This window comes from Gymnoscopelus braueri (assembly GCF_963280865.1).
Source record: "Gymnoscopelus braueri genome assembly, chromosome: 17".
Lineage (NCBI taxonomy): Eukaryota > Metazoa > Chordata > Actinopteri > Myctophiformes > Myctophidae > Gymnoscopelus > Gymnoscopelus braueri.
The window spans coordinates 3,978,437-3,992,138 of record NC_137617.1 but is presented as its reverse complement, the minus strand read 5'-3'; the positions used below and the strand labels follow the sequence as shown (position 1 = coordinate 3,992,138).

Here is a 13,702-nt window from a genome sequence, read left to right as displayed (position 1 = left end):
ATCAACTCCATGATGCATGACCTCAATCATGTGGTGATTATCATTACTAGACCGGCGTGCCTGTAGGGTCACCAGCCTATGGAATGATGCGAGGCGTTGTGAGCTTGTATCGGCTATTTTCACAATATGTAACTGTGGAACCGAGTACCTTATCAGGGTGGGGGGTCCCCAGTTCAAATATAATTATTTTGGGGGGTCACGTCAAGTATTGTTTCCGGACGGACGGTTCTTGTGATGCGTGAACCAACGCACGGACAGATGCAGACGCACACAGATTTTTTTTTTCTCTTACATTTTTATCCCACGATTTTTGTAACCCATTTTTTTCACCCAGTGCCAATTGCCTATGTAATCCTGGGCGCTACTCTCCCTCTGCCAGCCTAGGGAGAGCCCAGAACTGAGCTCATGCCTCCTTCAATGCATGAGGAGCTAGCAAGCCGCTTCTTATCACCTGACAGGGGGGGACGTCCCCGGTTGGACGTAGCGCGTGGAAGAAACACGTTATTCCAACCAGTTCCATTCCCCTCCATCAGGCGCCACGGCTGACCAGGGGGAGGCAGTATAGAGAGCAGGATTACCACATGTTTTTTTTGTGAGGGTACCTACCCTAGGAGACACGGGGAGAACATGCAAACTCCACACAGAAAGGCCTTTTCGCCAACCCCACCTAGGGTATGGGCACTGATGACGCGGAGGAGAAGACACAAACCCAGGACCTTCTAGCTCTGAGGCGACAGCGCTATCGACTGCGTCACTGTGCCCCCCTATCACACAGAGATGATGCATCATTTAAACTGCAGGAGGATGCTTTCTACTGTTGCGTTCCACTACAATCATATATCAGACTAATTGTCCATACCTTAGATGCATCAATAATTACAATCAAGCACATGCAAAATAGACTCAACAGGAGATCACTGAGAATATGAAACAAAATCACGGAGCAAGTTCAACTCCTTCCTCATCATCATTACTGTGTTGATGATGACTGTAACCTTTAGAGGAAAGAGAGGAGAGGAGGAGGCTTTAATTGCATCTACAGGGAGCTCAGTCTGAACTCTGATGATGACTTTTATGACTCTACAAAGTACCAAGGTGGAAGAAGGGCGCTCATTACTTCTATGTTCTATACATAGACTGTAAAAAAGAATGGACAGCGTTACGCCCATAGACTCTACGGACCGCAAATGAAGCCTATTTTTCAGCCATTTCAAATCCGCCATCTTTCTATATCGCGTCATATCCTATGCAACCGGAAATTAATGCTATTGGTTGGTTAGCTTGTCAATCAAGAGCGGGGGCGGGGAATGAATGCTATTGAATGAATGCTATTGGTTGTGTAGCTTGTCAGTCAAATCATCCCGCCCCTCCTAGAGCATATCCTACTTTATCATCAATTTTAAAATATATGGGACCATAATTTACCAAAACGCATAATGATGATTGAAAGAAGACTTTAAACTAGCGACTGGAAGCATATAGTATTTATGACAATGTTTATTAAGGTCATAGGCCTACAGTGAAGTCTAAAGTTTGGCAAAAACCCACCTACTTGCATTGAGAGTTATTTCTTCTGACACCAGTAGGGGTAAAACAGCAAAACTACAGGCCATTCATATGAACCGTCACTTCTTATAGACTCAATTTCAAAGCAGGATGCTGAGCCCTTGGTTCTATATAGCGCCGGTTCTCAAAAAAAAAATTATACCAAAGTTTACTATGCGTTAGCCCCCGGACCCCCGTAACTCTGAGAGCGGAACCAAAATGTTTACGGGTCCATTTTGTTCCATTTGTACACTCTCTGATGTACCAATCATTTGGCTGGGGACCCACAGGGGGCCCGTGTTCGGGGGAGGGAAGCCAGTTAGAGAGGGTGATATCACTGCACGTAATCCTATGGGCTGGGACGACACCTGTCAGAGTAGGACAAAAGGCTCTACGTCCTCCCGGTGGGGGCTCCTCACTGGCAGGTGAGTCAGTAGTATACAACAGCGGTGACAACCCACGAATGTGTGTTTGGAGGAATTCATTGACATAACGACTAAATTGGACAGAAAAGGGGGCAAAAAGGAAAACAAGACTTTTGGGTTTCTCAAGTTTACTTTCACAAACCCTTGCTGAGTCAGTGAATAGCTCATCACAGGCCTTTTCTCAACTGTCACCTGTCGACTAGTATGAAGTGACCATCCAAAGAACTGCCCGACTACTCCTGTTGACTCCCACAAGGGATAAAAGAGGCTGTGGAAATGTGTACTACTAATACTCAAATGTTTTACTTAAGTAAACATATCAATACTGCAATGTAGAACTTACTGCAATGTACTCTGTTACAAGTAAAAGTCCATAATTCTACATTTACTTGAGTAAAGGTACAAACGTATTGGTATCAAAATGTACTTAAAGTACCAAAAAAATAAGTAATAAAATGTTTGAAAATAGCAGATCTACAAGCTCACAACGTTGTGAGCTTGCATGCGCTGTGAGCTTGTAGATCGGCTATTTTCCTAGGTATAAAATAGAGCTGAAGTGGTTAATGTATGTTTTATAATGTATTAATTTATATCTGCAAAGTAACTAAAGTTTTCAAATAATTGTAGTGGAGTAAAAGTACAATATGTGCCTCCTAGATGTAGTGGGGTAGAAGTAAAAGTATAGACAATTGGAAATATTCCAGTAAAGTAAAACTACCTCAAAATTGTACTTAAGTACAGTTACTTTACTCCACTGCCTGTCATGATGTTAAGACCGACTGTCTGATGAGAAGCACCTATTCAAATGGCCGATTGATTGATTCAGATGCCCTGGTCTGACATCTGAGTAACTCTGAATGTTCCCGTAATATTCACATTGATATTTAATATTGTCTTTACCTAGGGAGGCCTGGACTGCCTGGCCAAGCAGTGGCCGTCTTAACAACCATAACAAACCAAAGGCCAAACATAAAAGCTTCAGACAGAGCAAATAGAACCACTGCAGTAGTTCAAATACATAAAACCACTGCACATGTAGTTCAAATAAATAAAACCACTCACTGCACGTGTACTTCAAATAAATAAAACCACTCACTGCACATGTAGTTCAAATAAATAAAACCACTCACTGCACGTGTAGTTCAAATAAATAAAACCACTCACTGCAGGTGTAGTTCAAATAAATAAAACCACTCACTGCACGTGTAGTTCAAATAAATAAAACCACTGCACGTGTAGTTCAAATAAATGAATCCACTCACTGCAGGTGTAGTTCAAATAAATAAAACCACTCACTGCACATGTAGTTCAAATAGATAAAACCACTGCATGTGTAGTTAAAATAAATAAAACCACTCACTTGCACGTGTAGTTCAAATAAATAAAACCACTCACTGCACGTGTAGTTCAAATACATAAAACCACTCACTTGCGCGTGTAGTTCAAATAAATAAAACCACTCACTGCAGGTGTAGTTCAAATAAATAAAATACTCACTGCACATGTAGTTCAAATAAATAAAACCACTCACTGCACGTGTAGTTCAAATAAATAAAACCACTGCACATGTAGTTAAATAAATAAAACCACTCACTGCACGTGTAGTTAACATAAATAAAAACACTCACTGCACGTGTAGTTCAAATAAATAAAACCACTCACTGCACATGTAGTTCAAATAAATAAAACCACTGCACGTGTTGTTCAAATAAATAAAACCACTGCACGTGTTGTTCAAATAAATAAAACCACTGCACGTGTAGTTCAAATAAATAAAACCACTGCACGTGTAGTTCAATTAATGAAACCACTCACTGCACATGCAGTTCAAATACATAAAACCACTCACTGCATGTGTAGTTCAAAAGAGTAAACCACCGCACATGTAGTTCAAATAAATAAAATCACTGCACATGTAGTTCAAATTTAAAAAATCACTGCACGTGTAGTTCAAATAAATAAGAACACTGCACACGTACCTCAAATAAATAAAAAACAAAAGGCATAGAAACGAGTGGTCCCAGCAGACAGAACAGCCCACATGAAGGCTCTTTTACATAATATTCAGTTCAGGCCTTGGAGGCGTCAAGCAGAACAAATCCTGTAAATGAAGACTAGAGCTTCCATCTCATTTCTGACAAATACAATAATAGATAGAAGGGAAGGTACCCTATACAATTCTGAGTGTGAATTTAACTCTGAGAGGGTACAAATGGAACCAATGGACCTCTACGTTAAACTACGGTAACACTAAGGATTTCAGTGTAGCCAAGAGTCGTAAATTGATTGATTTTTGTATTGAATGGAAAATGCATATACATAAACATATCTGTCAAAATGATAAATCACTGAAGGTGTTGTATAGGGTAGCGCATAGCACAGACGTACAAAAAAAGAAACGCAATAGTAAATAAATACAAACAATTTCCTATGTACAGGACCAGTGGTTCTCAAAGTGGTGTCCGGGGACCCGCAGGGGTCCTTGAAGGGGTCCCAGGGGGTCCTCAGCTAAATGATTGATAGATAGGAACCAAATGGACCATTAACTCTGAGAGTGTACAGATGGAACCAATTGGGGTCCGTGGCCTTAAAGGGCAAGACTACTTTGGTAGAGGTTTGGGTTGTGTAGTTACCTTGCCATGATGTAACTCAAGAAATCAAGAATAAATGCTCCAGTGATTAGAAATTGATCATTCTAAATATGCTCCTTCCATTGACTTACATTTTACTGTATATGGTAAATGAGCTCTCAAAGTCACTCTTTTAGCACTAAAACGACCGCAAACAAAGTTGTTTCAGACAATATAGAACATCACCAAAACCATGTTTTTTTTTTCCTGTTGATTTTGCCATTTTTATTATGAAGAAACCCCAGACTGGATCCGTGGATCTGGATCTTCAAATAGTAAAATCAACAGGAAGTTAACATTTGTATTTAAAAAATAAACAGTACTGGGGTTTGGTGATGTTCTATTTTGTCTGAATCAACTTTGTTTGCGTTCGCTTATGTGCTAAAAGAGTGACTTTGAGAGCCGTTTCAGTGTACAATGTAAGTCAATGAGGAGCATAATTTTGAATGATCTATTTCAATTATTTTTTTATTTCTTGGAGTTACATCATGGCAAGGTAACTACACAACCCAAACCTCTACCAAAGTGGTCTAGCCCTTTAATGCATAACACACCGGGGGTCCATGAAATGAAGAAGTTTGAGAACCGCTGTACAAGTCAACTCATCTACATTGTAACTTGTAATTAAGGTCCAGATGCTATTCAGCCGACTCCGGAGGACTTGACGTTAACAATGGGAGTTAATCGACTTAAAGGCTTTAGGGCTTAAATAAACCTACACCAATGTCTTGAGCTCTGATTCATAACCGTGTCGCATGAGGAGAGCGACTGGAAAATGGGTCAGCAGAAAATCCATAATTTTTTGTGTAGAATTAAAAAGTCTAAAATTAACCCATTTAGACCGGGGAACGCATCTGTGTCATTTTTTAGATTTCTTTGGGCTATTTAAAAATAGCAGATATACAAGCTCATGGCGCGGCACCGAGTGCCGCGCTATGAGCTTGTAGATCTGCTTTTTTTTTTATTCATGCAAATCTTTGAATATATATATATATATTTTTAAGCGAACATTTGTAACTCAAATCTTTGCTTCTGGGGGATTCTACTTTTTTTGAAAAATAAAATAAAAAATGCTACAGTGGTTCTCAAACGTTTTCATGTCAAGGACCCCCCAAAATGAGCAGTGAGTAGTGAGTTAAAAATGTATACATATATATTCAAAGATTTACACACATTTTCACGATTTTCTTCCCCACAAATTGCAGACCTACAAGCTCATAGCACGGCACTCAGTGCCGCGCTATTAGCTTGTAGATCTGCTATTTATTGAATAGCCAAAGAAATCTAAATGCGTTCCCGGTCTTAATGGGTTAAAAGTATAGTGTGTAATCCAATAGAGAGGACAGTGGGTGTGATGTACAGCCGGAACCTAAAATGAACTCAAATACCTGGAATGAACCGCAAACGACTCTGTAAAAAGATATGGCCGCGGTTGTAACTGAGTGAGATTTTTCATTTAATTGCAATTGCTACCCAACAAATATGTTATGTTTTTGCAACTTGCCAGCTTTAAAAATAACGGCGTGGCTCTCACCAATTCAATTCATTTCAAAGCAGCTTTACTGGCATGATAAAAAACACATTTACATTGCCAAAGCAAATGCACTCCCTCTCCCTCGATGCAATTCGGAAGTTTAACCAAATGAAGTTTGAGTGAACTTTTTTGCTTTGGACTCTGCAGAAACATGAATAAACATGTATCATCCTCTGATCCGTGACCAGTCCAGCCCTTCATACTGTATAAGCGAGGCGGTGTGAACATACCACAGCGCTCCTACAAGCTGTGCACTGAAGTGGGACATTTCATTTAAGCATCCAAGGTAAACACACTGTGTCAGTCATCGTGTGCCCGGGGTGAAGCCATGAACGAGTCTCTCTGGTCCGCGTCTAAAGGGCTTAGACTTCACCAGCTTCAACAGAGACTCACACACGCCTCGGGTCAACGCCACGGCCATGCCAAGCAGTGACCTTTGATCAGTTAGAGGGGCGCTAACGTCTAGCCCGAGGTCCCACCAGGGAGATGTTCAGACAAGCAGAAAGGCAGGAACGAGCGACTGACAGTAGCCTTGAACCATTCGGGCATGACTCCTTTTCCTCACAACACTGACAGCATGCTGCGTCAGCATCGGTTTGGACAAACACTAACAATTGCAAACTTTCTGACAGGAGACGGCAGGTCATGTCAGGCCGCGGAAATGCAGTGAATCAGAATTATGATTTTTTTTGACACCATATCATGAACAGTAAATGGTCAGTACTGACACGTACGCGCGTGCGTGCGTGCGTGCGTGCGTGCGTGCGTGCGTGCGTGCGTGCGTGCGTGCGTGCGTGCGTGCGTGCGTGCGTGCGTGTCTGTCTTGCAATGACTCATTGATCAGTCAAAGCTTGGCTGCGTAACTGTCCAGTTGTTTCCTTTCAGCACTGGACAGCTCCGTACATTTCAGCACCTCAGCCCATTGAACAGTTCCTCTGGATTACTGACAAGCAGCGCACACACACAAGTAGACAGTAAAGGATGCATTTCTAAAGCAACTTTATCCAAAGCGCTTTACAATGTGCATCACATTCACCCATTCGCACACACACTAGGCTGCACTAGCCTTCCTGCTTTCGTGTATAGAGGGGCGGGTTTAAAATCAGCATGGAGAGAATGCGCCTGATCCCATTGGTTCACCGATCTGTCCGTCAGCCCCCGCCCCGCCAACACAACATTACGAGCGACGCCCAATGCACTCTGGTTGGTTGGGGAAATGAAACACTTCCTATACCGGGTACACCGACGCGCTGGTCCAGGCTTTTATTTTTTAGCAAAACTAAACAATAAAAGCCTGGAGATCGAGGCTACACACACACTGACACACCGACGGATGAGGAAACCATGCAAGGCACCAAACCTGTTCATCAGAAGCAGTTAGGGGTTCAGTGTCCTTTGGTGTTCTCAAGGACACTTTTACAGAAAGCAAGGAGAAGCCATGGATGACCGCCTAGAGACGGCCACTCTACCACCTGAGACACTGTCGCCTCAAGCAGTGTAGGAATTGGACTTCTAAAAAGCAGTGGTGTAAAGTAACTAAGTACATGTACTCAAGTACTGTACTTAAGTACGCTTTTGAGGAGTTTTTTACTTTACTGGAGTACTTTCCCATTTTCTGTACTTTTACTTCTGCTCCACTACATCTCAGAGGCAAATATTGTACTTTTACTCCACTAGAATTATTTGAAACTTAAGTTAAAGGTTACTTTTCAGATATAAATTATGATATCATGAAACGTACATTAACCACTTAAGCCCTATCTTCTACATAGGCTATTTGAAAATAGACGATCTACAAGCTCACAACGCGTCACATCGCGACGCGTTGTGAGCTTGCAGATCTGCTATTTTCAAACATTTTAGTACTTATACTTTTGGTACTTTAAGTACATTTTGAATTCCGGACTTTTACTTGTAACAGAGTATACTTCTACATTGCAGTATTGATACTTTTACTTAAGCAAAAGATTTGAGTACTTTTTTCCACCACCGCTAAAAAGGCATCAGCTCTCTCCAACTGGGGTTCCCAAAAATTGTCATTTCGAGGATTCCCAACTTGGCTGCGGACCCCCATCTGAAAACATGTTGTGCCAGGGACCCTGCGTCTACCACATAGGTAGAACATTGCCCTGACTATACGCATCAACTCCGTGTTTTTTTTTTGCACCATCACTTTGCCCACAGTCCCCTATCACAGTCCAATCGCATCCTATATTTATATCAATGTTATTGCACACCCCGCTCTTCCGATAGCCTCGCAGCGAGCGTGCGCGGTACGTTAAAAGAGATGGAAAGCGATACATCAACGCCAAGATTACGCCGCCTCGGGTGAAGATAACACTCGGGCGTGATTGAATTTCTTTTTTAAAAACAGACATAACCGTGTTTGTTATGGTCCCCTGGCCCCCACACGCTTGAGTTTGAATTGTGCCCGGCTGAAAACATTGGCTACCGCTGTCGGGGCGTCCGGTAGGAAATAGACTGGTGTTGATTTCACCTCAGATGCTGTTTTAACCCATTTAGACCGGGAACGCATCTGTGTCACTTTTTTTTATTTCTGTCTACTCAAAAATAGCAGAACTACAAGCTTGTAAGCGCGGCACCGACGAGTGCCGCGCTACGAGCTGGTAGATCTGCTTTTTTTTTTTTATTGTGAAAATTTGTGCAAATATTTGAATGTGTATTTTTTAAAGGGAACATTTTTGACTCCAATCTTTGGGGTCCCTGTTATGTTGTGTTGTTGTGTTATGTTATGTTGTTTAAGATGGGGGTCCGCGGCCAAATACATATAATTTTGGGGGGGTCCTTGACCTGAACAAGTTTGAGAACCACTGATATTATAGCAACATACGTTTTTCAGAAAAACTGTTTAGAAGACATCTGTAGAATCCCCCAGAGGCAAAGATTTGAGTTAAAGAATATATATATATATATTCAAAGATTTGCACACATTTTAACGATTTTTCAAAAATAGCAGATCTACAAGCTAGTAGCGCGGCACTCGGTGCCGCGCTACTAGCTTGTAGATCTGCTATTTTTGAATAGCCAAAGAAATCTAAAAATGACAGATGCTTTCCCTAATGTCCGGTCTTAATGGGTTAAATCCCACAGCACAACCATCAGGCTGGATAATATTCCTTCTTCTGCATCCAAGCAGGATGTCTGAGGCAGCTCCACGAGCAACGCTTTGGAGAAGTACAGTGGTTCGTCTGAAGTATGGTACATTTCATGGTTTCATTTCATCTTTGTTTATTCCGGGAAAGCAATTTTTTTTCAGTGACGCCCTGATTAACCCTTTAAGACCTGGAACGCATCTGTGTCACTTCTTCATTTGAGCTAAAAAAGCATTATTTTACACTTTGGCTATTCAAAAATAGCAGATATACAAGCTCATACAAGCTTGTAGATCTGCTATTTTTGAAAAATCGTGAAAATGTGTGCAGATCTTTGAATATATATTGTTTTAAAGCGAACATTTTTAACTCCGATCTTTGCTTCTGGGGGGAACCTGGAACAGAACCACTGATATAGAAACATAAGTTTTTCAGAAAACTGTTGGGACATTTGTAGAATCGGCTTCAGGTCTTAATGGGTTAAAGGACCAACAATCATAGCAGCGAAATTGATACATACTGTACACGATTACAAAAGATGACAGACACAAGAACATTCATAGGACACCGGGGTTTGCATTGCTCATGCGACGGCCTTGCACGCCGTGCAGGAATCTATTTGAACAGGGGCACACGCACGCACATGCATAGATTTAAAACAACTTTTAATTCACACCTCAACAAAGTTAAAAAGGCTGGCGACTGCCGGTTGTCACACCAGCATGAATTAACATAGGATTAACATAGGAATGAGCCTAGATGCATCAATTGTCCATTGTGTGACCTGTAGTGTATAGGTGTTAAGCGACGTGCGCGTTACGTCATTAAATTAGAGTGCAACCACGTACCAAATCAGCAATGCAACACTGTAGGACTCACAGACAGATTTCAGAGTGCTATTCACAAGCTGTTTGATGCGATCAAGTGAAATAAAAGTATCCGTTTTCTATTGTACGTGTGTGTGTACTGCGTTAACAGTCCAATGTCGGATTTTCACCATAGATTGTAAAAAATAAATGGACAAAGTTACGCCCCCAGACCGTAAACGAAGCCTATTTTTCAGCAATTTCAAATCCGCCATCTTTCTATATCGCATCATATCCTATGAGCATGGAAATTAATGCTATTGTTTGGGACCAGAGCGGGGGTGGGGAATGAATGCTATTGGTTGTGTTGCTTGTCAATCAAATCATCACATGGTAGCCACGCCCCTCCTACAGCATACCCTACTTTATCATCAATAATTTTAAAATAAGTGGGACCATAATTTGCCAAAATGCATATCATGGTGATTGAGAGAATACTTTAAATTAGCGTCTGGAAGCATATAGTATTTATGACAATGTTTATTAAGGTAATAAAATCAACTCTAAAGTTCGTCAAAAACCCATCCACTTGAATGGAGAAAAAATCGTTCTGACACCAGCAGGGGTAAAACAGCGAAACTACAGGCCACTCATATGAACTTCCTGCGTGACAGGATAGGACACAATGTACTGCATAACATTACAGAGAGAAAGTCGCATCGAAATTGGCCTCTAAAGCCAGACAACTATTCTACAATCTTTAAATGTTATATAGAGTCTATAACAATGCCTTCTGAAAGTCGCGAACGGAAGTTATCATAGGTAGGTAAGCTTGCTTCCATTGTGGTGCACCATAAGACATACAACACCCAACAGACTATACAAACAACCATAAAAACACAAAAAAATACGCCTATCTAAACACATCTTCAAAATACATTTTTGAATTTCCATTTCTGCTAAGCAGCGAGCTAAAATCAGTGGTGGAAAGTAACTAAGTACATTTACTTAAGTGCAATTTTGAGGTAGTTGTACTTTACTTGAGTATTTCCAATTTCCAAATACGCTCACTTCTACTCCACTACATCTCGGATCGAAATATTGTACTTTTACTCCACTACATTTATTTGAAAAGTTTAGTTACTAGTTACTTTGTAGATTTTGATTATTATCACAAAACGTACATTAACCACTTCAGCCCTATATACATTTCGGCTGTTTGTAAATAGCCGATCTACAAGCTCACAATGTGTCGCGATGCAACGCATTGTGCTGCTATCTACTATTTTCAAAAGCTTTGTATACATTTGAAAACTTGAAATGGGACATTCTGCACATATGGTACTTTAAGTGCATTTTGATGCCAATACTTTCGTACTTTTACTCAAGTACATTTTGAATTCCGGACTTTTACTTGCAACAGAATATTTCTATATATTGCAGTATTGATACTTTCACTTAGTAAAAAAGTGAGTACTTTTTCCACCACTGGCTAAAACACATCGACTAATTAGATTCACAGCAGGACAAAATTGTATGCGACTGCAAAGACCAAACAGAAGTGGGGTGGGAGGCAGACAGACATCCGCCGTTGTGTTTCTTTCGCGTCGTCAGCGCTTTCGACTAATATGACGGAAGCATTTGAAACTTGTGAGAGTCAACAGTCTGTCTCTCCAGAGACATACGTCTGAATGGATGGCTGGGTGATGTGTCCTTTGAAGTAGAGGCTTACGACATCACCCTACTTTCAGCCTACGTAGGCTGCTAGCTAGCGCAAGAGCCTGCAGCTACAATATAATGATCCGTCTTAACCCTTTACGACCGGGAACGCATCTGTGTGTCATTTTTAGATTTTCTTTGGTTATTCAAAAATAGCAGATCTACAAGCTCATAGCGCGGCACAAGCTTGTAGATCTGCTATTTTTGCAGAAATCGTGAAAATGTGTGCAAATCTTTGGAATAAACATCATTTTTAAAAGTGAACATTTTTAACTGAAATCTTCTTGCGGATTCTACAAATGTCTTTTAATCCTACAGTTTAAAAAAAAAAACATTTTTCTATATCAGTCGTTCAAACTTTTTCATGTCAATGATTCCCATAAAGAATATTTGGCTGCGGACCCCCATCTTAAAACATTTTGAAATAGGGATCCCCAGAAGCAAACATTTGTCAAAATATATATTCAAATATTTGCACAACTTTTCACAATTTAAAGAAAATAGCAGATCTACAAGCTCATAGCCGCGCTATGAGCTTGTAGATCTGCTATTTTTGAATAGCCCAAAGAAATACAAAAAAAATAACACAGATGCGTTCCCGGCTTTAATGTGTTAAAACACAAATTCACAGAGCAGTGCCTTGGGGGGGCAGTGGGTATGCATTGTGTAGAGAAATATATTAATAACTATACTGTTATGGTTCCTGATTTGTCAGCGCTGTGCTTTGGCTTGACAACATGACAGATTGTCTTGTGAACTGTTATTTTATTGTGCAGCCGAGCGAGGTGAAAGGATAATACAGTTGAACTGGATTGAACCCCCCCGCATGCACACTGCTGCTTTGAAAAAAGAAAAATTACATTTAGTCACGGGCTCCTGATCTAGAATGCAATTTCCTTATACGAACTCTGAATCTGGGAGCTTGAGGTCAAGCTGACCGCTGGCTAACCCTTCAGTTAGTTTTTATTTTATTTTTTCGGATAATGGACACATAACATAAGTAGTGAAGTACATTTCACAAATCGGCACTATTTTCCCAGCAGTGTCCAGGAGGGCCGAAAAAGGGCTAGGGAGAAGCACTTTTTTTTTGGCTACTACTTTTTTGGGGTACTTACATATATACATACGTATATATTATTACACAATATACACACATACATGCACCCACACATACACACAGGGACGGATTAACCCCCGCACGGGCCCCTGGGCCGCCAATTGTTTAGGGCCCCCCCTAAAAAAAAAAAACTTAATCATATTCAAGCATATATGGAAGGGCCCCAGGAGCCCTTGGAGCCCCGGAGCCCTTGAAGGGCCCCAGGAGCCCTTGTCAGGGCCTCAAACCCAGCGAGAATCACTGCTGTAAATATAGAGGAGGGGCCCACACATTTGATATTTGATTAACCTATACATTTCATTTTAGAAAATTGTCGATGGCCGCGCGGCCCAGTTCCCCCGAAGGGCTCCTGAGAGCCAAGGGCCCCTGGGCCACGGCGGCCCAATGGCTAATACAGCCCTGCATACACACCTACCCATATTCATACAGGTATGTTTATAGTATTGCTCTGTATATATATACACATACATACACACCACCACCCACATACATATATACTCCTACACACCATCCTATAATAATCCATACAGCATTGACTATAGCATGTGGCAAAGAGCATCCCATAGTTGGTGGTATATGTATATTTAGTATTTATAATATGATACAGTATTTGTGGGATAGTAAATAAGATGATTCACACATTATAGTGTATTATGGCATGTATATAATGTGACATACAACACGATAGTACCCTTCCAGATCCTTTGACCACCAGTGTTGCCAGATTCTGCAAGAGAAATAAGCAACTAGGTCTCGAGCCCAAAATAAGTGACTTAGGCAAATGCAATGTGTTGTGAGATTGTAAATCGGCAA

General features: G+C 41.0%; 1 protein-coding gene across 1 annotated transcript in view; it reads right to left on the bottom strand.

The window, feature by feature from the left end:
- nrg3b (neuregulin 3b) overlaps positions 1–13,702 on the bottom strand; it is a gene marked incomplete at both ends in the record, with an annotated part of 418,765 nt that overhangs the window by 233,812 nt on the left and 171,251 nt on the right.